The sequence below is a fragment of the Hippocampus zosterae genome, chromosome 7, assembly GCF_025434085.1.
Source record: "Hippocampus zosterae strain Florida chromosome 7, ASM2543408v3, whole genome shotgun sequence".
Classification (NCBI taxonomy): domain Eukaryota; kingdom Metazoa; phylum Chordata; class Actinopteri; order Syngnathiformes; family Syngnathidae; genus Hippocampus; species Hippocampus zosterae.
In genome coordinates this window covers 16,033,263-16,059,120 of record NC_067457.1, presented here as the reverse complement: position 1 = coordinate 16,059,120, position 25,858 = coordinate 16,033,263, and the positions used below count along the sequence as shown (strand labels likewise).

The 25,858-nt window shown below is 42.1% G+C and overlaps 1 protein-coding gene across 1 annotated transcript in view; it reads left to right on the top strand.

Moving 5' to 3' along the window:
- LOC127604300 (thrombospondin type-1 domain-containing protein 7A-like) overlaps window positions 1-25,858 on the top strand; it is a 117,817-nt gene that overhangs the window by 1,397 nt on the left and 90,562 nt on the right. The window lies entirely within an intron of this gene.

Here is a 25,858-nt window from a genome sequence, read left to right as displayed (position 1 = left end):
CTTTTTCACACCGGTCTAATCTCTCTCTGTCTTATGCTGGATCAATATGCTGGTTTCACCACCACCAATAGTACCAGCTGATCAAGACCTATCGTTCAAGTAATGTAGTTCAGCCTGAATTGGATCGATATAGGTTTTGAGCGGAGTCTTGAACCAAATCCATACGTGTGAATATTCTAACATGTCAGTTTGACCGTTTTGCAATGTATTTCTGCTGTCGTGACAATCTGAAATTATTTTGATAATCATTCACTCCGCAATAAGAAAAATAAAATAAATATTACCGCTTTACATTCATAACACCTTCGGGTATTATATCAGGGGTGTCAAACTCGTTTTTGTTGCGGGCCACATTATAATTACGGTTTCCCCTGGTGGGCCGTTATGAATGAAACTATACAAAAAATGTCAACAATAACGTTTTATTCAACGATTGTTCAAGTAATTGTTAGGAGGGGAAAACACTTACAATATGTCGCTGATTCATTACATATGAAAATGTGAAACATTGGTACACATTTTAGCAAGCATCATGTAAGTAGTCATCTTTTATCTGCTTTCGGGGGCTACTTAGAATGATGTGGTGGACCACATCTGGGCCCCCAGGCCTTGAATTTGAAACCTGTGTATTAGCGTTATAAGTCGCTCAAAAATACATCGAACGTCAAGATTTGAACTTTGTATCCAATACATCTGTGGCAGTGTGTGATCACCATATTTGGCAACCTTTCGGTTAATTCTGTGGTCCTGAATTGCTACGGTTTATTCTTTTATTTTTATATAACCGGACAGAAACACCGATCACAAAGAAATGAGAATCCTATCATACATATTAAGGGCTGCACCACCCTCTGAGTCAATGCAGGGGAAGAGATTAAGGATACAGAAAACAGAGCAGATTGGCCTGACAAAGTTAACCTAGATATGGTATAGACACGCTTGTGTGTGTGTCTACTCTTGGATTAAGTGCATTGGCACTTGTTTTAGTCATTATGCTTTGGCCCATTGACAGGATCACGTTACAGTACTGATGTCAATTTTTTTCCCCTTATACCCATCTTTAAAACCCATTCACTCCCAAAGACGTATTTATATGACTTTTCGGATTGCATAGATTCAATTCCATAATTTTTTTTTTCATGACTTGAGGTATTTAAAAGAAGTGTCTTAAAATGGCTGGTACTAAATAAGTGGAACATATTTGGGGGATTCAGCTTTCCCTTCGGTTCCACTAATTCTGAAATTAGAAAGGAGGTTTTTGAGTGGGATATTATGTGTGTGTGTGTGTTTCTCACAGATAGGCTACATCTGTCGCGCTGGGGGGTTGTGGCGTTATGGTTCCTCTAGAGACTGCGGTTCTCAGCAGTAGGCAGAAGTGCCAAGGAAATGAGGACTGTATCAAATGCACAGAGGTAATATTAGCATTTAATCAATGGATTATTTGCTGACTGGCTGATCCCCGAGCTGGTTTGAAAGCAGCGTAAGTGGAGTATCACGTTGTTCACGACACTCCACGGGTAGCTGATCGATGTCGTGGGTTTGCCATGTGTAATCTCTGCGTATCATGTGTTGTGGACAGGATTAGTATGCATTGTCTCGATCTGAAACACACACACCCAAAAAAAAAACCATTTGGGAGTAAAGTATGGCCTTGTTCCGTTATAAGTTTCTCTCATCTTCTCGAGTCGACTACCAAATTCTGAATGAACGTATCGGCATGATATCCAAAGACAAAAATTCCCACCAATGTTGGTCGTCATGGCTGTTGCTTCGAGCCTCTTAGCTGAACAGGCCGGCAGGTTAGAACCCTTGAGATAGAAATCCAGGTCAATTATAGCTGATCCCTGATCAGCGCCAGGACTGTAGAGGACACCCATCGTCAATTCGAAGTTGACTTTTGACTTTCAGTGTGCAATATTGTTTGTACTACTATGTATTACAATACATCATTATATCATTATATATCACCATCCATTATTTATTTTATTCTGCGTACAAATATTATGGTGGCATAATTAGACTGTATTTATCTTTGACCACATGCTAACACGCAAAATATAACTTCCGTTTTTTTTCCTCCATTTTGTTGCTTAGATTTGAATTTCCTTTTACTTGGCTGGTTCTTTCCATTTTACCCAACAAAATATAGCTAGTTTGAGTCAACACCAATTTGTCAAAGTTTACTATCTGCACAAATATAAGCAAGTGCTGTACTCCAAATTCATTGTTTTTAATTTTTTAATTTTTTCGTAGTTCAAGGAGGAGACACATGTTTTCTCATCTAGGATGGTTGTTTGTCTATTTGTGTCTTGCAATGGGCTGGCCTCCAGTTCAGGGTGTCCCCCGCCTACTGCCCGAAGACAGCTGGGATAGGTCCAGCGCCCCCCGCGACCCTTGTGTGGATCAGGGGATCGAAAATGAATGAATGGATTTGCTCTGCCTGTCTTACCATTGTTGGTATGAACTTTTGACGCTAAAAGCGACAACGACAAGATCGAGATGTATAGAAAAAAAAAACACTTGAGCAAGAGCAAAGAGCAGCAACAAGGTCAATAATCCGACAAGAGACATTGGATCTTGGCAGTCCTTAAATACAGGGCTTCAGCATGATGACCAAATTGGCAGCAGGTGTGCAAGCCGGCAGGAAAACCCTCCACTGCCACCTGCTGGAGACACACAAGAACCATGACAGTTGGTTCACATATTGCAATGCAAATGTGATGCTGCTACAGTCGATTTACCAGAGATCAATTTGTTACAACGACATATATAAATTCTGCATTGAGTACAGAGTAAAGTCAACCATGAGACTTGACGGATCACCTTCGTTTCAGTGAATAGACGTTCATTTTGATAAATGTGTGCATGTATGTAACGTTACCTTGTGAGTCAAACTGTTTTCAGCTGTTCGTTGCAACAATTTCTGCAATTTCTGCGGTCTGAAACATTTCCACCTTGGCCAGGTCTGCACTCTTACCGAGTGCGTTTCTACTTCGGTGAGAGTCCGGCTCGCACTTTCTGTGACCCCACAAAGCTAATGCACTGCACTCTAATGCACTTTTATCGGATCACAAGGACAATGTTACAGTGCATTATAACCTAACACGAGCTTCATTCACAGCTGATAACAGACACTCCAATTTTTTTGCGTGAGTAGAACATAAAGTAGAAGAATTTGCATACTTAAAAGCTGCCATTGATCATTTGAACACTGGTACTGGCACAAATCCTTGCCGATCCTGAAAACCAGAGCAATGCCTGATTATATTAGTGCCCACTTCAGAGAGAAAGAATGAAGCCTCTTCAGGCACACACACATATACGTACACGCGCAAACAACGGGTCACTGTATTGTTCTCATTTGTGGCAATGTTCAGTCACTCTGTCGTTGTCCCCCTTGTCCATGTGGCGCACATCCCCAATAAGAAGATGGCCTCCTCTTTGTTCTTCCTTCATTGTCCTCATTGCCTCCTCCCACATTAGCATTAAAAACACACACGTGCACGCTATGCCACGCCCACTCAACCACCACCCTGTGTTAAATGATCCCTCGGCTTTGAATGGAGGAAGGTCTCGGGGGTGGAAATGAAGGGGGGGGGGGTGGCTTGGAGAGTGGAATAAGGCATTTTGTGTGTCAAGGGATGAATTAAAAATATTGATAACTGTATTATGTAAAAAGCCATGAGGAAACCGAAGGTTGTAGATTTTAACAGCAACTGTGACATCATGCTGTACTTGAGTTTGACCTTAAAGAAGCCAGAAATAGGGACGCAGAGCTATTTAAAGCTCAATTGGATCAAAATCTGCTATTTGATATGAGGAAAGATTTATGCAGCATTTTATCCAATTTTAGACCAACACACTTGTTTTATGGGACATTACTATTTTAGTTCAGTCAACCCTGTGCTTTTGCCATATAACCGTTTGCCCAAGTCATTCTGATAGATGTAATTTTGGAACGACAGTGACAGAGTGAGGCAATGGGTCCTATGGACTATGGATGTGCAGAATAATCAATTCTTTGGTTGCTCATGAAAAAATGGGTGGTTGGAATATTTCTTGCTCCGAGAATATATGCATATGCTCGAAAGTGTCAATTTCAAGGCAAGGGGGCCAGATCCTGCCCGCTACATCATTTTATGTGGCCCACTAAAGTAAATCATGTGCATCTACTTTCCGCATCTTGCTAAATATTGCTCAAACATTGTAAATTGTCTCCACTTAGTTTTGCAAGCATTCATTTGTTCCTAAAACCCTTTAAAAAAAGTAGGTAATTGGACGAACCGTTTTCTTGGACTTCTGATTCCAAACTTAGTTGTAACAATAGAGCTTTGAAATGCGCGGCGAATTTCGCAATTGCAGAATCGCGGATTCTAGCTGGACTACAAATTATATTTAAAAGGAACTGCAAGATCTTCACGTGCGGCTGACGTATAGTGGGTCGCTGTGGAGTGGCCAGATTCTACCCCTGACCGTGCTTCTGTGTGACAATTGTGACAGTGTGTGTGTGGGTGCATACATTAAATATATTAAAAAAAAAATATATATATATATATACATATATACATATATATATATAAATAATACATATATATATATATATATATATATATATATATATATAAACAGATGTGCATGTGTGTGTGTGTGTGGAGTCAGTTTTCTTTCCAAGAGTCAGCAAGCAAGGCAGCCATTTGGAACATTCTTCTGAGTGATGTTGTTTTTGATGTTGTCATGTAAAATCATATTGCATTTCAATTACTATTCAGTCTATTAAGTGGTTTACATTTTCGGTCTGCTTTTGTTTGTTTGTTTTTTCGTGCCACTCTGATCCAAACCCATCTCATGACCAAAGGTTCTTGTCCTTGACAGAAACAAAATAATGACTGTGTATCGAAAATTGGAAAAAAAATGTTCTCATGAATGAAATAAAATAAAAATGCGAGTGCTATCCAAAAACTATTACTTACTGAAAATACATTTTGTGTTTATAAAACAAACTAAAATGAACAATAATTACAGCCCAAATCTCCTTTGTTAATTAATTTCATGCACTGGCTTTTAGGGTTTATTTTAAATTTTGGAATTTTTACTCAGAGTTGAAAAAATGAAATAAAAATGAACGGTCGTGAAAAACAACCCTGCTCACGACTCACAGAGAAAATTCCAAAGACAATCATTCCACACTGCAATTTTGAATGGCGGCTTCAGGAGGTGTCGAGGACTGTTGATTTCTACAGCGTATGCGGAACTGATGTAAAGCACACATTTCACTTTTACCACATCAATCACAAGTGCTTTAACCCTTTCCTCCACTCTGTAGCCTGATAGCATGATAAGCTGTCCACTGAAACGGTTAAAGCCATTTTGTTTTCAACATGAAGCAATCCAAGACAAGTTGTAATGAGTTGCATTGAAGCATATCGGGGATGGGTGAATTTGATTGTTTTCTGGTTTTCAAGTGCCAAATTGCAGCTCTTATTCTCCGTGGGTATGACAGTGCTTCGTCCAGCTGCTCTTCTTCGCATTGCACTGCCCTCGGTGAAATTTGCTTGGTAAAAAAAAAACTTGAAACGTATGCATACTTATGCATTTGGTTTGTGAGTCAGATACTTGAGCTCTCTGCTGCCTGATCATTATTTTTTTTTAAACACAAGCAGCATTGTTATTCCTTTTACCTGCGTGCACATTTCATAATTATTTTATAAACAGACAATCACAAACATTAAGACCACCGGTGAAACTTTTCTCCAGTAAATGAGTGTGTTGGGTTTGCAGGACCGTTTGCTCAGCAGATTGAAAGAATTAAATCAAAGAAGAGCATGCATGGTCCGTTCAACATGGCTGAGCTATGACTTTTGAACATGTACGCCTCTGACAATATTGAATTGCAAAGACTGTTCAGACAAACTCTCAATGTGCAGCGGCCCAGAACACTGAAATAAACATGTTGTGCCGGTAACGTCCGTAGAATGTTACGTCACCTGGTATTGCTGTGTAGACAGTTTTACTCTGTCACATAGAGAAAATCTGAGTTCTTCGACTCACTTTGCATTATAGAACTAAAAAGCAGTGTTTGATAGTAGCATTTTGATACAAATTGATATTGTGGAGAAGAAGGAAAGTCATATCGGGCCCTTATACCTGTCCTAAAAAAGGTAAAAAAAAACAAAAACAAAAATGCGCACACACACGCAACAAAAATGACGAGTTTATCCATATGTTTGCTCATAAAGTCCTGCATTGTGTCATACTTTGGACACCGTCAGATTTGTGGTTTTAGCATTGCGATAACTAAAATATATTCAATGGAACCTTTCCTGCTAAATATCCCTGGTGGTGGACAATCACACCCAAAGATTCAAATTGTTGCAAAATGGACGTTTCAAATGTTGGCCAAAAATTTCGGTGCTGTCTGTAGTTTTTTTTCCATGCAATCCTGCTACCTCTGTCTATTGGCTCAAATCCTAAAACAGCACTGCAGTAGAGTAACAGAATCAGATTGAACGTGAAATATCATGATGTCTCCCATGTTTTTTTTTCTCTGCGGTGAATACAGTAAAAGTCCTCTCCTACGAAACCTACTGTACATGTGTACCCCCACTGTCAAAAAATCTTCATGCATTAGCACCATTCTCAAACTCCTGCCCCTCATTCAATGAAAAAAACAAACCCTGTTGCGTTACACGAAATCCTTTTCTCTGCTCTTGCCTTGCGACGAGATTCACTGCAACAAAGTCTAATCCAACAGTAACCTCTACTGCTTTGTTCAGAAACGGCAACAGCAACCACCACACTGGTTTACACACGCGCAGTAGTCCAGGAAGTATTTGTTATTGATAGTTTCAGACGCAGCATGAATGTTATGTTGCATTGCTAAAATGGCTACAAAATGGACCCTTGGATGTCAAGCAGCTAAGACAAGAAGAGCTCTGACGCTGGAAGAGATAGTAAAAGTGGTCAAAATGAAAGACATTATCCAAGAAATTGATGTAAGTGAATGCTGATCGTAAATTTCACAGTTTCTTTCCCTTTTTTTCTTTCTACACTGACTATATGAAGTGTCAAATAAGTGTATGCCCCTACTTATGCACTAGTGGAATAGAAATGATGAGTACACATACATTTGTGTGTGTGTGTGTGTGTGTGTGCGCGTGAGTGCGTGCGTGTGTGTGTTTACATCTGAGATTAAATTTGCTACAATGAAAAACCCCGTTGTGAAAAATTTCTTGCTGCAAACATGATTTCGTTGTAGAGGAGTTTCACTGTTCACCGGGGTTGATTCGAGCGGACAGGGGGGGCTCTCCTCCTGTGACGCACACAAAAAAGAAAGTCGCTAGTCAATCTGGTGACTGATGGTTGTTTTGGCTGCTAAATGCTTTCTTCCTTAACAGATCAACAGTTGTAGACAATTCAATCTACTTACAATATATTCCAATCCTTGCTCCCAATTCGCCAAGCCGACATATTTTTCTGTCTTGGTCCAAGCCAGTAGAGGAAGCTGGTTGTGTTGTTTATACCTCTCGCTCACACAGACGGCAATGATGCTGTCCCATTGTTTTTTATTTCACCATGCTCAATGTGTGTGTCTCTTTTTTCTTTTGAACTTTATTTGGCTGTGTGTCTGCTTGTTCTGTTCTTGCGTGTGATGTGGTAAGTACACCGATTGGGAGTCACCGCTGCCAATTTTTCCTTGGATGGACGTAAAAAATAAATATTTTGAAGCATTGGTCGACCCGTACATTTCATATTTTTGATACAATGTAATGAAACAGTACTAAAAAAAGAAGAAAAAATGACCTGTCCATAGTTTGCTTCGGATTATTCGATTCAGAGAAGTGAATGGATTGTTAGGGACAATGGTGGTAGAATACCAAATTCTCTGGTTAGTATTATGTGGTTTAGTGATTAGCAGTACTTCTCTAGTACAAACCCTTGTTTTCCTCTGGTTAGCTCATGTTCCTGGGAAGCTTAATGAGATCCAGTGAACGTGCTGCAGGATTGCCCTAAGCAGCATTAAGAGCTTTTCATCAAGGTGTTTCTTCCTCTTCCTGTCCTCCTCTATTAGCATTTGCCTTCGGCGAACCCTCACCTAATGTATGAGCTGAGCATCTCATGTAAGTAATTTAGAAGTACTGTGTAAGTATGATCTCACTGTAGTAATTCACCAATTGACCAATTGACCAATGTGGACGAATACCCGAAAAAAAACCGAATTAAAAACAATCTTATAGAGCCACAAAATTGTCTTTGAGCAACAGGTGAGACAGCCTATTACTTGCATGGTAGCACTTGTTTTGTTAAAACAGGCAAGAAAACAACTTGTGTGAAAAAAAAAATAAACGTTTCAAATTTATGCATCAAAACTTCCACAAGAGTGACAGCCTGCAGGCCGCAACGTGTTAATCCTAGACCACGTCTTGTTCTCATTTTGTGTGAACATCACAGCAGTGGTAACACTGTTTGAAGGTTAAATGAGGTAGGTGTTGATATGACATCCAAATTGTCTTGGTGGTCGATGTCTTCAGTCTCTCTTAATTTATGCCACGTAAATGATGAGACCTAAAATCACAGTGGATAGCGAGCTTGCTAACCCGATATGTAGAGTTAGCTATCGGGTTAGCAAGCGAGCTAGCTGGTTAGATAGATAGCAAAATAAAGTATAATTATATCACTTGAACTATGCAAATAAAAATTATTCTCGTTATTATTATTATCGTTATTAGTATTTTTTGTATTATTCTTTTAATCATACATATGCTACTCTACGAAAATCAACACCACAGGAAATGTCTTCATTTTCATCTTTAACTGCTGTTCTATTGTATAATTTATTGGGTTCTCACGGCTCCCTGGGAGAGACAAAGACATTCACACAACTCATGCTTGACCAAATGAAGGCCCTGGAGAAGCTAATAAAACCCCACTCAAATCCATCCCACTTAGCTCAGCAGGTGAGTGTTGTATTTTGACAGTTAAAAGAGATGTGATTACAAAGTCATTCAACAACAGTGAAGTGAAAATGAGGTGGTTCAATTCATGGCTTCATTTATATCTTAAAATGAACTGGCAGTAGATGACAGTAGTGTGTCTCGAGAACACACAAAAATCCTCTTATAAAAACTGATTCGTCAGAGCTGTAAACATCAGATGTGACATTTTATTCACCTATGCCTTTGTATACAGAACAGAGTGAAGGCAAGTACTGATTTGTCTCTGTGCTTTCACTGGTGTCAGCGCAGTGGGCGGTGGGAATTGCCTACAAATGCCCCCCCCCCTCCCCCACCTCCCAAATTAGTTTGAAAGTGCAGCCTTTTTGTGCCAAATCTTTTGTGAATGCATTTAAGTCACTCACCCTCAAATAAAGACAAAGTAGAATTAAAATATAAAAGTAATAAAATAAGCGTTGTTGACGTTTGTCTTTGTCGCTGTTAAAGTGATATATGCGAAGTGAGTGGACTCCTTTTAAACTGTCATTTATTTGCCACTTCCTTGGCAATGTGTACGATTTATTTATTTATTTTTAAATAAAATAAAAGGCCCAACTGGTCCATCTGGCATTTGAGCGACACTTAACCCGAAAATGTGCTACTGAGGGAAGGCTTTATTTAACTTGCAATGTCTGCTGTGGCAATTCCGGTAACACTTTTGTTTGTATATGTGTGTGTATATATATATAAAAAATAAAAATCCTCATCTCACCCCTCGGGTGGTGTCCGTCCCTCATTCAGCTCGGGTCCTCTACCAGAGGCCAGGAAGCTTGAGGGTTCTGCGCAGTATCCTTGCTGTTCCCAGCACTGCACATTTCTGGACTGAGATGTCCGATGTTGTTCCAGGGATCTGTTGCAACCACTCATCTAGTTTGGGGGTCACTGCCCCGAGTGCTCCGACCACCACAGGCACGACTGTCACCTTTACCTTCCAGGCTCTCTCCAGCTCCTCTCTGAGCCCTTGGTATTTCTCGAGTTTCTCATGTTCCTTCTTCCTGATGTTTCCATCACTTGGGACCGCTACATCCACTACAACGGCTTTCCTCTGCCCTTTATCTATGATCACGATATCTGGTTGGTTCGCCATTACCATCTTGTCAGTCTGGATCTGGAAGTCCCACAGGATCTTCGCTCTGTCATTCTCCACCACCTTCGGAGGTGTTTCCCATTTTGACCTTGGGGTTTCCAGTCCATACTCTGCACAGATGTTTCGGTAGACTATGCCAGCCACCTGGTTATGGCGTTCCATGTAGGCTTTCCCTGCCAGCATCTTACACCCTGCAGTTATGTGTTGGATCGTCTCAGGTGCCTCTTTGCACAACCTACACCTTGGGTCTTGTCTGGTGTGGTATATCTGGGCCTCGATGGCTCTGGTGCTCAAGGCCTGCTCCTGAGCAGCCAGGATGAGTGCCTCTGTGCTGTCCTTCAGGCCAGCCCTCTCTAGCCACTGATAGGACTTCTTGAGATCAGCCACTTCAGTTATGGTCCGGTGGTACATCCCGTGTAGGGGCTTGTCCTCCCATGATGGTCCCTCTTCCAGCACCTCATCTTCTGTTCCCCATTGTCTGAGACATTCTCTGAGTACGTCATCCGTTGGAGCCTTCTCCTTGATGTATTCATGGAGCTTGGATGTTTCATCCTGGACAGTGGCTCTCACACTCACTAGTCCCCGGCCTCCATCCTTTCGGCTTGCGTACAGTCTCAGGGTGCTGGATTTGGGATGGAACCCTCCATGCATGGTTAGGAGCTTTCGAGTCTTAACATCTGTGGTCTGAATCTCTTCCTTTGGCCACCTTATTATTCCTGCAGGGTATCTGATCACTGGCAGGGCATAGCTGTTTATTGCCCGGGTCTTATTCTTGCCATTGAGCTGGCTTCTTAGGACTTGCCTCACTCGCTGGAGGTATTTGGCCGTAGCCAATTTCCTTGTTGCCAGTTCGAGGTTGCCATTGGCTTGTGGTATACCAAGGTACTTGTAGCTGTCCTCAATGTCTGCTATTGTCCCTTCAGGGAGTGAGACCCCTTCAGTGCGGACTACCTTTCCTCTCTTAGTCACCATCCGACTACATTTCTCAAGCCCGAATGAAATCCCGATGTCGCTGCTGTAGATCCTGGTTGTGTGGATCAGGGAATCTATGTCCCTTTCGCTCTTAGCATACAGCTTTATGTCATCCATGTAGAGGAGGTGACTGATTGTAGCTCCATTTCTGAGGCGGTATCCATAGCCTGTCTTGGTGATTACTTGGCTTAGGGGGTTCAGTCCTATGCAGAACAGCAGTGGGGATAGTGCATCACCTTGGTATATGCCACATTTGATGGACACTTGGGTAAGTGGCTTGCCATTGGCTTCAAGTGTGGTTTTCCACATCCTCATCGAGTTCGCAACGAAGGCTCTTAGGGTCCTGTTCACCTTATACAACTCCAAGCATTCAGTGATCCATGTATGTGGCATCGAGTCATAGGCTTTCCTGTAATCAATCCAAGCTGTGCACAGGTTGGTACGTCGGGACCTGCAGTCTTGGGCGACTGTTCTGTCAACCAGGAGCTGATGTTTGGCTCCTCTGGTATCTCTACCAATGCCCTTCTGTGCTTCGTTCATGTATTGATCCATGTGTCCACTTATCTTAGCCGCAATGATGCCTGACATGAGCTTCCATGTTGTGGAGAGACAGGTTATTGGCCGATAGTTGGATGGGGCTGCACCCTTTGAGGGATCCTTCATGATCAGGATGGTTCGCCCTTCGGTTATCCATTCTGGGTGAGTCCCATCCCTCAGCAGCTGGTTCATTTGTACTGCTAGGCGCTCATGGAGTGCTGTGAGTTTCTTTAGCCAGTAGGTGTGGACCATGTCCGGGCCTGGTGCTGTCCAGTTCTTCATATCTGAGACTCTTTCCTGTATGTCTGCCACTGTTATGGTAACCGGGTTCTGTTCAGGGAGGTTGCTGTGCTCCTCTCTCAGGGTCACCAGCCATTGTGCACTGCTGTTATGTGCAACCTCCTTCTCCCATATGCCTTTCCAGTACCTTTCAGTTTCCAGTCTTGGTGGGTCAGCTCTGTTGTTAGGACCCTGCCACTGAGCGTACACTTTCGCAGGTTGTGTTGCGAACAGCCTGTTTATTCGTCTGGCCTCATTCTCTTTCGTGTACCGCTTTAGGCGACTGGACAAGGCTTGGAGCCTTTGTTTGGCAGTTTCGAGTGCTTCAGGTATGGTCATCTGGATGTACCTCTCGGGTATCGGCCTTTTCATCACACCTCTCTGGGCCTCCGTTAATTGACTCACATCTTTCCGGGCCGCCTTGATCTTAGCCTCCAACCGTCTTTTCCATGGTGGGTAACGTATCTCATGGCTTCCATGGTTGCTCTTATAGCCCAGAGTCTCCAGGATCACTGATGCTGAAGCGTATATCAGCTCATTGGTTTCTGTGATCGTTACGGTAGGGATCGCCCTCAGTGCTGCATTCACACTTTCTATGAGATTTTCAGATGGTACTTCACATAGCCGTTGTAATCGGTTTCTAGGTTGCCCCGCTTTCATTCTTGCCATGATCTTAGCTTTCAGGTCAGTTGCTGCCTCGCTCAGCATTTCATTCATTGGGGCTGGCCACCCAATCTCATCATCTGCATTCATTGGGGGTTGCCTCCCAATCTCTTGTATGACCTCCTCCTCTGATCTGGCAGCCTGGGGCCCTTCACCATGGAACCTGCGTTGTACCTCATCAATCTCAAGTTGTGACAGCAATTGCCGTTTGTGGATGTTGGAACACTGAGCTACTAGTTGTTTCGCGGTCAACCGTGACTGTGGGTTTCGAAGTAACCATTTAGCCCACATTCTCTGCATGTAACCCCTCTGACTAGGGTTGCTTGAGTAGTAGCATTCCAACAGAGCCATGTTATCGCATCTCGCCCATCTCCGCTTTGTTCCAGTAGCCCATTTTTCATCAAGGTGCTCTGGTTCCCCAGCACCTGACGCAGACCTTGTTTGGCCGGGCGACGTCTGAGCCGGCATGTCATTCGTTTTATTGTCTCTCATCATTGTATGAGGTAGGCATTAGCGTGAAGGATCTTGCCCAAGGACCCACACTGGATGGTGTTATATGCTCATTTTTGCCCCAAGCGGGATTCGAACCACCGTCTCCCGTATGCCAAACCGATGCCTTACCAACTGAGCTATCCAGTTTATATATATATATATATATATATATATATATATATATATATATATATATATATATATATATATATATATTGAAACAACAATTCAGTCAAGTACATACAGTATGTGATGCAACTAACTCTATACATATCAGACCAGTGAGTCCATTTTAGGTACATTCAGGTAAATAAATTGTACAGTTTGAATGACAATGGCCGATGCAAAGGGGAGTACCGAAAGGGAAAAGGCGAGGGGGACAAAAAGCCCATCGGTGATGAGGTCATTCTCAGTGATGAAGGCGGCCAAGTTCTGCGGGTCTTGGATGGAGTTTTTCTTTCAAATGTAACGGAGTTGTTGTGCGTGTTTGGTAAATACGTTAGTGCTGCCAGGAGAAAAATTGTGAGATTAATTAATTATGATCTGTATTTAATTGATGTAATTAATCTATATTTTAATCTTATTTAAAAATTGCTGAGAAACCCCCTATTTTCATTTTAAATTCATTACATTATTGAGACAGATCAAAAGATTGACATCACAAAAAAATGGCATTATAAAGTATTATATATAAAGTATTATTTTTAAACAGACTTGAACAGATTCAGTCCAAGCCATTTACTTTCTGCTGTACTGTATTTGAGACGAGTCCCAAATCACACCTGCAACCTTTAGTTTCGAACACCAGGGGGAATCTCAATGTTTTTTTTTTGGTTTCTTTTTGTTGTTGTAAATCTCCAAATAATTAATAGACAGATATAAATAAAGACTAGAACATCAGGTCCATGAAAAGTGATGAGGTTAACATATCAAAAACAGTAAGAACACTTTTCTGAGAAATTCAAGTACCGAACTTGCTTCAGATCATAAAAAATAAATAAAACCGACCCTTAAATCACAGTGCTGTAAGTTTGCACTTTAGAAATAACACTGTTCATCATTACAAAATAAAGTGCTGAAATAAACATCAATCACTTCTCGTAGGCTACAGAGGACAGAGGAGCTACGCTGATATATGCGGGGTGCTCTCCTCGAGTTTAGTTTGATGAAGAGCTTTGTTATGGCTCGCCCTATTACTCACGCTTTCGGTGCTAACGTTAGCTGTGGCTGCACTCACGACTGGGTGCTTTGCATTGATGTGGTCGTGTTAGAGGAATCTATGAGCAAAATTGTATCATGTTTAAAGTTTCATTTAATTTTGACACATCGAAACGTTTGGGTGCATAGGCTAAACTTGAGCTGCTTTCGTGGTATGCAAACTCCTTACAAATTAGGCACACCATTCTACCTTTATCAAGAGTGCCGTCAGGGCGTTTTTGGAATGGAAATTTTCCATTGATTGGGACGAGAGCTCTCACATGTTCATGTCCATGTTCACCTCTCCTCTCCTCACCGCTGCTTAGCTGGCCCTCCCAACTCCAATGGCCCCAATCAGCTTATGCTAAACAAGCCCAAACATAATGACAGCCAATCAATGTCTGCTTCAGGCTGTAACTGACTGTTGTTTCCCCACCATCAACAACTTGAACACAGGAAGCCGACACATAAAAAGCGATATTATAAAAAGGCAACCCAGATAGAGAAACAATAAAGTTAGAGATTAAAATTTAGATTAACGCCATTAAAAAACATAACACGCTAAATATGACTGTAATTAATTATTCACAATTAACCTGATAATTTGACACCTCTAATATATATATATATATATATATATATATATGGCTGGCAACCGATTCAGGGTGTCCCCCGCCTACTGCCCGAAGACGGCTGGGATAGGCTCCAGCACCCCCCGCGACCCTAGTGAGGATCAAGCGGCTCGGAAGATGAATGAATGAATGAATGAATATATATATAAAATCCTGTGCTCCGACCACCACAGGCACGACTGTCACCTTTACCTTCCAGGCTCTCTCCAGCTCCTCTCTGAGCCCTTGGTATTTCTCGAGTTTCTCATGTTCCTTCTTCCTGATGTTTCCATTTCTTGGGACCGCTACATCCACTACAACGGCTTTCCTCTGCCCTTTATATATGATCAGGATATCTGGTTGGTTCGCCATTACCATCTTGTCAGTCTGGATCTGGAAGTCACACAGGATCTTCGCTCTGTCATTCTCCACCACCTTCGAAGGTGTTTCCCATTTTGACCTTGGGGTTTCCAGTCCATACTCCGCACATACACTCGGGGCAGTGACCCCCAAACTAGATGAGTGGTTGCAACAGATCCCGGGAACAACATCGGACATCTCAGTCCAAAAATGTGCAGTGCTGGGAACAGCAAGGATACTGCGCAGAACCCTCAAGCTTCCTGGCCTCTGGTAGAGGACCCGAGCTGAATGAGGGACGGACACCACGAGGGGTGAGATGAGGAATTATATATATGTGTGTGTGCGTGTGCGTGTGCGTGTGCGTGTGCGTGTGTGTGTGTATGTGTGAGTGAGAGAGAGAGATTTTTTTGCAACAATTAGCATATTAGATGTTGATTGTAAAGAAAGATCAAACATTTATTGAGCTGCAGAATGTGCCTCCTCCCTCCCCACTGCACTGACCTCCAGGCAACAGGTAGCCCATGAGGACCACACCAATAGTCCACCAGTGCTACGATTCTGATTTAAAAATACAAACACTGGCAGTATTGTGAGACATCTTTAAGATGATCAGAGACTGAAAATTAACATCAGTATGAAAAATTTGTGCACATGTTATTTCAGACGTGTATCAATTTGGTAGCCCTCCACACAATCAGTACACATGAAGTAGCTCTCACTCTCAAAAAGGTTGGTGACCCTGCTCTAGTGAATATATAAGGCAGAATGGCGCACCAGAACAACACTTAAAACTTCCTGTGTTCATCTTCGTATTTTTTGTTTGACTATGAATTTTGGACTCTTATTTTGAGAGCCGACTTGCTTGGCCAACACTAAGTTAGTGATGATTGTGGCTCTGGAATGACATTTAATTTACACCACTGGTCAGGAAAACACAAAACGGCCTGCATGTTGTGCTGAATTATTGGCACGTACTTGGTACTGTTGTTTATCACACCGCACAGTAACACACACACACAAACACTATTCATTTTTATATGCACGCAAATCATTTTGTCGGCTCGATTCAGCCTGGCCCTCAAAACCTCTCTGCCTCTGAAAATGTGTTTCTTTCCACTCCATCAAAATATTGTTGGGCGAGCTACTTTATTGGTCTATGGACAACCAGCCAGGTCAATTGTTGAGTTTGGCAAGTACAATTCGTACACTGTGCAGTTCAAGCTGCTTCACAACAACATTTGATTACAAGAGGTAAATTAAATCATTCACGCAAAATCAATCATCGATTAAATTAAAGATAGTGAGCACGGATAAAATACTGAAAGGAATAATATAGAGACATTTCAAATAGCAACCGCCTGAAAGGCGCGGATGGGAGAATATGGCTCATAATGTGGCTGTTAGCAATAGCATTGCTAAAGTTCTTGCTTATAGAAGCATTACAGCACACTGGAATTGTTAAATGACGTTATATATGTATATATAAACATTCAACTACACATTTGGCATTCTTACAGCTCATGGGAATTTATTTCTGTCTTGTGAAATTATATCCAGGAAACCATTACTCAGTGTTTGAGTGGTAGGCCTGCCACATACTTAGATTGGAGTTAATCCTAATCGTATTTCCCTTAAAATGAGGGATAGCATGACCACATTCACTCTCCAGATAAAGACGTTTTTGTTTGGATGTACATCGGATGGATTTTTGGATTTTACCTTCGGGTAATGTACTGCACCCGGATCACACACCGTTTGCCGACACGTGCAAGCGCCACGGGCGCATATTACCGAGAATACATTTTGGAGCCGGTCAGGTATCGCTATGGCAAAGGACTCGCGGATGTTCTAGACAAGAAGAGTGCAGAAAGACGGAAGAGATGTACTAGGAGGGGTGGGGGGGGGCGATGATCTGTAATCAGTGTGTGTGTGTGTGTGTGTGTGTGTGTGTGTGTGTGTGTGTGTATGTGTGATTGCACTTGTGAACTAGAATCAGACTGTCAGTCAAAGGGTGAGCGATGAGATGTCAGGATGACTTATTGCAATTGGTGTCACCTCTATTCGATGCCCCACTCTTCCTCAACCCTCATTCCATTCTTTCCTATGGGAATGTTTGCATTGTGCTTTAGAGAGGCTTTCTAGTTTGGTCACACATTGATCTCTTTTGATTCGAATTTGTATTTACAGCACAATAACCATGCTATGTTTGGTCACTTAGTGGTCATGGTGCAAGGGTCATATGGAAAATTCCACTTTTGGAAATCAGTTGAGATGAAGGAATCAATGTTGAACATTTGGATTATTATTGTGGATACTATTGAGCCTTAAAACGCAGATAACTGCAGATGTTCAATACAGAACTGCCGAGAGTTGGCTCTGGAAACGGACACAAAGGATTTTAACACCAACAAGCCACAGAAATCAATATGATGGCAACATTTGAGTTATAAAGGATTTTAAAAAGTGTAGGTTGGCCCTACTTCAATAATTTGCAGTCTTCCTTTTGCCCCCCTGTCAAAAACTGATTATCCCAAACTATTTTCTAGGTGAGTCTATTGATGAGAGACAGTTTACTAAAATAGCTACTACAGCTAATAAAAGTAACCCTTTTTAACCTTTTCCACAGTATTTTTTAAGATGTTTGCATTTAAATACACTTTAAACAATTCCCCTACATTGCCCCCCGCCCCAACGTCCAGAGAAAAAACGGTGAATATTAAGAGTGCAACAATGCACAAAATTTGTTTTGATTTAGTGTCACGATTTTACATTTGTTCGATGCATTTTTTTCACTGCAAAATTTTCATGCATTTTTGTTTTTAACTTCAATACCTCAAATGTTCCTCATGATAAAAGTCTTTCACAAGTGCTTACAAAAAAGTGAAAAAGATGAATATTACAAAAGCCAAGAGCAATGCTTCCAACTACCGTATTTTCCGCACTATAAGGCGCACCTAGAAACATTCAATCTTCTCAAAAGCCGACAGTGTGCCTTATAATCCGATGTACCTTACATGTAGATCAATATTCTGATTTCTTTGATGTAATATTTTAAATGTTCTGGAAAGCGCTTTGTTACAGCTGGAGCGGTTGTGAAAGCCCTATATAAATAAAGCTGTAATAATAATAATAATACATTTTATTTATAAGTGCTTTTCAAGACACCCAAGGACACTTTACAATAACAAAAAACACAAAACAATACGGGTTGAGCAGCGGCAGCCAAAACGCGCCAGCGTTCACTCAACCCGAAAGTCAGAAAGAAACCACAACGGAGCGAGGGGGGGGGGAGAAAAAAAACCACGCCCGAACTACCCTCATTTTGAGAATAATTTGAGTGAGGCAGAAAACTCCTGCACAGTTACAACAGGTCACAAGACATAAACAATGAAGACGGTGAAATAAGGGAATGTATGAGGGAGGGGGTGATGGTGGGGGACTAGCTTCGGTGCATATTTTCATCAGGGGAAGGTCGAGATAGCAGATGTTGTTTTGGTAGCAGGCTGCCCAAGAATTTAAGACATCCTTGAGTCCCTGTCTTATGTCTCTTTAGTGGAGTCGATCAGCCAAATCCTTGATTTCAGTCAATATTTGAGCATGGATTCCAGTTTCTCCAAGTTGTTGTCCATCCTGCAGCGACGCTCCAAAACCGCAACAGTTTGTGGTTGAGCACAGTCTGAGTCTGAGTGTTGGACATCCGCGTTATGCCATCCTTAAACCGGCAGCCTCTTCCAATAGAGCCGCTCACACCAAACAGCAGCATACCTGTTATCGGAAGGCCGGAAATGTAGATGTCGTCCACATCCTCAACGGACAGTGTTGACAGTTTGTGGTTGAGCACAGTCTGAGTCTGAGTGTTGGACATCCGCGTTATGCCATCCTTAAACCGGCAGCCTCTTCCAATAGAGCCGCTCACACCAAACAGCAGCATACCTGTTATCGGAAGGCCGGAAATGTAGATGTCGTCCACATCCTCAACGGACAGTGTTGACAGGCACACCATTCTCCGCTTCCTCCAAGGATCTAGGGTGTATCCAGCAGCAAAAGTCCCCGAGGGGCAAGGAGGCTCCTGCTCTTCTCATCGAGAAAATGTTGTCGATGGCATCGAGAGACCAGCCAACCAATTCCATGTTTGTTTTTAGAATGAAAATAAGACAGGAGGCTAGGAAAAGTCAGACAAAGACAGCACATGGACTGAGTGGCGAGCAGGGAAGGGTGGGGGTTGGGTGGGGTGGGGTACAGGAGCAGAAAGCAAAAGCGTCCGCCTTCATCGAGAGCCAAGCAAAAACAGCTGTATTGTATTGTATTTCCTCGAGCTAAGCTCCATCTAGTGGATGCATAATGCAACCGCAGCCACTAATGTAGCGTCTATTCGAATTTTCATGCGGTGCGCCCTATTTTTGAAAGCAATTTTAAAATAGTCCATTCATGGAAGGTGCACCTTATAGTGTGGAAAATACCGTAATAGAAATCCGGTTTTTACTATTGTCAGGAACATTTTAGGATGACTGGTATTTCAGGGCTCAGAGCAGCCTACTGTAGTTCGCAACATTTTCATGAAGTGACATGATTTGACCCTCATACCACTGAACATTCCTCCAAAATCCAAAATAAACCTGATTTGTAGAAGTCTAAAATGTAGTCGATACTTTTTTGTGACCAAATTTGCAGATGCGCTGGGGACCGAGGCAGAAATTTGCACGTAGCGCCTCTACCAAAATTCATACACAGACCTAGACCTTTGCCCTGGCAGGGAAATGACTCAGTGCCCGTTTTTATGTTGAGCCCGGCCTACTTTCAACTACTAAATTGTCGAAGGACTCGAGGTGAGGAAACTCCCTGCACCGAAACGCCCAAATGGGGGCAACACGGTCTCATAGACTAGACTTGTGCTGGCACGAAAATGCCCGGATTTACGCTGAGCGCACCGTCACCGGTCCATACGGCCCTCAGCATTAATTCCATGAAAGCAAAATGTTATTTGTCTGTTGGTTAGCCATCCACGTTTCCTCCATGTGACCTGCAATTGACTGCCGACCACTCCTCGGTATGCACCTCCTGTCGCCAGGCTACAGCACACCTTTGACTCTCCTGAGGAAGTGATACAGAAAACTGATGTTTCCTTCTGGGAATGCGTTTGAGGTGAATGCTCAGTCAGGTTTAAAATGTGCTTTTACACACCTCATTTGGAAGTCAGCTACTCTCCATTATTCTGCCAGGTGAACATCACTTGAGGCCAAGGCAATCATTTCCCAGCCCGCACATGAAATAAACTGGAACATTAAGCACTTATCCGGGCTGTTGTGACAGTGTTTCCCATGACTGAGGTACTTTTGAAAACCACATTTGTCTTCTTTTTTTTTTTCAAATGGTGTAGGACAGCATTTATGGGAACCAAGCACCCTTGTTACAGTAACCAATACAAAGGACAACAAATGCATTTGTACAAAGAGTTGTTGGAATTTTTGGAACATTCATAGGCACTATTCTACAAATCAGATGTCATTCTTATCGAAAGCCCACTTCCTAAACCTACATTTTCAAGCTCAGTCCATGCACAAGCACTACCACAACACAACAAGAAATCATCTGTTTCCCGAAACACAATTCCATTCAATCCCTTCACCATCCTCTTTCATTAGTTCACATACAAGCATTCGCATAAATATTTCATAGAAACCACATGCTCATTAGAATATATTAATATGCAGTAGCCAGCATAGCTTGTTTGAAGTCCCATGCTATGTACAGAATGGAGAAGTAGATATTTGATTGTAATCAATTAGAGATTGCCAACGCGGTCATCAAGTTGAGGCTCTGTCGAATTATTGACCTTGTTGCTGCTCTTGCTCAAGTGTTATTTTCTAGTCCTCTTGATCGTGTCATTGTCATTTTTTTCTATCTAGTCTCTCGCTTGTTTTTATATTATTTTGTCATTTGATCATCCTCCTGTTTTTGTTTCATGAAATTGGACTCTAGTCATTTTGTATTCTCGGATGAACTATTAGCTTGCTTTTGGAAGCGCTTTTTGTTTATGTATTGTTTTTCCTGGTTCCTTTTGACCAGCGATTTGTGTTTAAAAACAAAAGCGCACCGATAAAGTATAATTATTTTTCGTGCGGATTTTGTTTGCGTTACGTTTGTGGAATCCGATCGCCATTCAGTTCGTCCCCGAACTGTGTCTGATAGTTGAGCATCAGAAAATTCGAAATCATCCGTAGAGACATTTTTCAAATCTTCCTTATTCCGTTTCCCAACGCCACAGCAATGTGAACTTGTTTGAGGATGTAGGTTTCTTAACCCGGTAACAGAAAAGGACAAACCCACTGCCTGAATCCGCCAGTCCTAGCTAACCACGGTTAATTTCTCAATTGACCAACCTTTAGAAGAAATAAGAAATCAATCCTATGACCCTCTTTTCAAAGCAACTGCTTTTCCTCAATGAATTGGTGCATTTCTTAAGACCTGTTTAAATCATAGATACGATCGCAAGTACTCGTTTCACTTTAATTCAGGGCCGAAATAATGTGTAAGAGATGTATCTGGATGCAAGTGGCTATATAATACATCAGATGAGTCTTTAGTCATGTTCAACTTCCATCCATCCATCCATCTACGACATTCACCTCCACAAAGACATCCCCGAGGTGTCAATGTACCCCATCTGCTCAGTGTTCTGCAATTAGCCCGCAAGGGAGGATGATTTGGTGCAGAAACAGAGAGTCACTCGCTCATTGTGCAAAAGCACCTCCCATATTCCATTTCAATGTGTTTTTAGATGGCCTTTGACATCAGAAGCATTTAAGTATATGAATCGGAATTCCAAGCGTAACTTTAAGCGTGGATTGTTTAATTTTGTATGCCTTTGTCTTTTCTCCCTGCCGTGGAGAAATTAAAGAGTTCTACTGTGTCATCGTGAGGGAAGAGGCATTCATTTTCACTCAGTCTGTTTTAAGCTTTGTTTTGGTTGAACATGGATGCGGAGTAGGTTGAGCCATGTTTCTTTTTCAGGATCACGACAGGAAGGAACACTTTGGTATTGGTGCATCAATCTTACTGCGGAGTAAATTTACTGTTTTGAGTGGGGGGAAAAACTACTGGTGGACAAAAAATTGATTTCTGCCATGTGGTTCTTAACAGGTTCTACAAAATGGAATGTTACCCCTAAAATTTTAGTCATGATATTTTAAAAAAAAGTTTTTTTAATTGCTTTTACCAACAAGGGGCCTAACTTGCTCCTGTGTCTCAGGAAGAAGCTCGTTCGCCCTGTGGCAGAAATTCATTTTAGCGACTTGTGTTACTACTCAAAGCATGTGCAGGGCACGATTGCAAGAGTTTGGAAACAAGTGGGAAATACATTCATTCATTCATTTTCCAATCCCCTCACAAGGGTTGCGGGGGTGCTGGAGCCAATCAACCATCCGCGCTCACACTCACACCAAGGGATAATTTTGAGTGTTCAATCAGCCTGCTATGCATGTTTTTGGAATGTGGGAGGAAACAAGAGTACCCGGAGAAAACCCATGCAGGCCCAGGTTGAAAATGCTAACTCCACACAGGGAGGCCAGAGCTTGAATTGAACCCGGTACCTCTACACTGTGAGGTTGACGCTCTAACCACAGGATCACCGGGCCGCCTGTGGGAAATACAAAGATGAGTTTATTAAATGCCCCAACACCCAAAGTGTCACTGAAACCTTCTGAAACCTTCTCACCTTTCATTAGATTTCTCTCATAATAATAATAATAATAACAAAGAACACTTATGTCTCCGTGTCCACAAGCGTGCGCGTCATCACCCATCCCCCACATTTCACATTGGCTTCTATTGAAGAAAACAGAAAGGAGATGACAGCCCGTTACAAAGACAGTGACACATTGTCTCTTGAAATGTTTCTTTTGCTCTCTACTGATCTATTTAGCTTTAATTAGTGCATAATACAATAATCTATAAGCACACAAACTCTCTTCCACGCAAGGCTGTCTTTAGTTAAATGATTCACAGCCATATCTTGGGTGATAGCAACGCCACGTTACATATCGCATTTCATTAGTGCATCTGCATGCTCCATCCAGAAACAACATAAGTCTGATCCGGGCATTGAATAATTCATCAGATACAGTGTGCCGCCAGACATTGATTCGAGGATGAGACAATTTAGAGCAGGCCTGTTCAGGAACTGCTAGAAATTCTCAGGCAATAATGTTTTCATTTCTGTCACATTCAACTGTGAGTGGTGCTCTCCACCGTGAGCGATATCATCAGCGACATTGATTCACAGCGAAAACACCCTCCTCATCGCTTTTCATTGCCGCTCACATTTTTATAATAGAGTTTTGGACAGGAAGCGATCATCTTGCGTCAAGGGTTTAGATGTAATGTTGTGATTGGAAATGTATGGATGATATGATGAAAAGGACATTTTTGCACAAGAATATGCATTAAGCTATTATCTTCACCAGAAACTATTAGATACGACAACTGCATTCCGGGGCCCTGATCCGCCGAGCTAAAGCTTTGAGGCATGAATTCGAGTGAGTGTGCTTGCATGTATGCGTGTGTAACTAAAACTTCCTTCAACTAAACTAAACTAAAACTGACCCTAAACCTGCTCAAGATAATAACACAATACATTTTGATTTATATAGCGTATAAATCAAAAGCACCAAAAGCGCTTTACAGAACAGTTAACATAAAATAGCAAAATAATTGTTGTTTGAAGCAGTTCTAGATGAAAGAGGGGGAGAATCAAAGTGTCCTTTCATCAGTGGATCAGAGAAGTTTGAAAGTAATCACGAAGCCGTAGCGGCCAACAACGAAAAAAGAGATCAGTTCACTCCTCCCGTCCCAAGTAAATCCGCTTCAATTCCAAGCGCCGACTCTCAGGTCCAAATACGCACCCACACCCCGCGCCGAGGCTCCTCTTATTCTCCTCCTCGCTTCCACTAGTCATCCATCCAGCCGCACCAATGTAGACTGTCCAACAGCCCCGACATCTCCGCTGAACAAAACGGGGCTGTGAAAAATGCTGCCCAATACAGGCGCAAAAAACACAAGCGCCGTGGGGCTGTCAAGTGGCTTCATATGACAAAACAAAAGACAAAACAACTAAAAGCAAAGCTCTTGACTACGGCGCCATCTTGGCGAAGATTTCCGTTGACTCTAATGCACTTCTAGTCCTACTACTGTTGCCATTTTCATGTTAGCGCTCGTGCATTTAGCTTCATGTCAACCGCTTGTTATGATGTGAATGCGTAATGAACTCTCGGTTTGTGAACTTTACGAAAGCTACTTCAACACGCAAGCATTGGACGTCACTCTGCATGGATGTGATGAGAGTGAACTTATCTTGGAACAATACAGACAGATAAGTCACAGCTTATAAAACACCGAAATTGAATGGGGCAGGGCTAGTGAGACGAAGTCGGACCGATTACAATTATTATTAGTAATTATTGTAACTCTTACATGCCCATATAAATTTTTTTGCTGACATAGGGTCTAATTTACTAACTAGAGGTTTGCACTCTCAAAAAGCGGTGGAATCTTATCCACTAATCAGGTGCACCCAGGATGGTGTGTACCAAACGTTGAAAATTGCCGCTCAGTTCATCGTGTGCATTCTTGGTGGAGTATATGCAAATTACGGGAAACCTCGATTTCACTGATTCCAGATTTAAGAGACAAAATCTACAGAAGTACTCGTGACCAGGTGGAACTCAAAAACGTCTGCGCGTACATCAGATGTGGCTGCGTTAGAATTTTCTTTGGACAAATGCAGCTCAAAGTACTTTCATACCGAGTCGGCATGTGCCGTTTATCATCCTTTCAATTTCTAATTAGAGTGAAGTGATGAAAGTCGATTTTTTCAGCACCCCCCCACCCCCCGCCCCACATAAAATCCTGGCTACGTGCCAGGTGTAAATGGGCTTCAAATAAATGACGTCAAGGCAAAGAATAGAAATGCTGTAACAACAACAACGGCAAAATTAATTCCTTCAAGGGCCTGTCAACCTGGAAAGTCAGGGATTTGGACATCAAGGACAAGAAACGATTCATTCCACTGGTGCCTTAAAACTGTGCATTGCTGTCACTCTTTCCACTTCATTGGGTTCACTTAAGCCTCAATTCGGCCCGACAGGCAGATTTGAAGTATACTTTGACAGTCATGCATATACCCAAGCCGGCACTATCCTTCTGTTGTAAATGTAAAATAAATATTTAACATGAGACTTTAGCGCGATGTAAAATATTTCCAGCAAAGATTGTTGCTCGCGATGGAATAATTTTGGACTTTGAGTAATCATTTCTCATCAAGCATCAGCCCAAATTATTTTAGCGGACTTAACGTGCCGTATTTCCGTGGCCAGGCGCATGTGCAACCGACGTAAAAAAAAATGTTGCATCGTGATTATCATGCCGGGGCAAATCTAGTTTGGGAATTTTGCAGACTGTGTAGACGCATATAAACGTTTTTTATGCGCACTGATCTCCTGCACGGACTCCAGCACGCCTCACCTGCGCTGCATTTAAAGGGAATGAGGGGAGCAATTTTAATTGGCTGGGAATCAAGTTGGCCGAGTTCGCTCCCACAACGGCGCAAACACCCATTTTCCAAATGCGGCCATCTACGAAAATGGGAAAAGAAAGAAAACCACCCACATGCACAC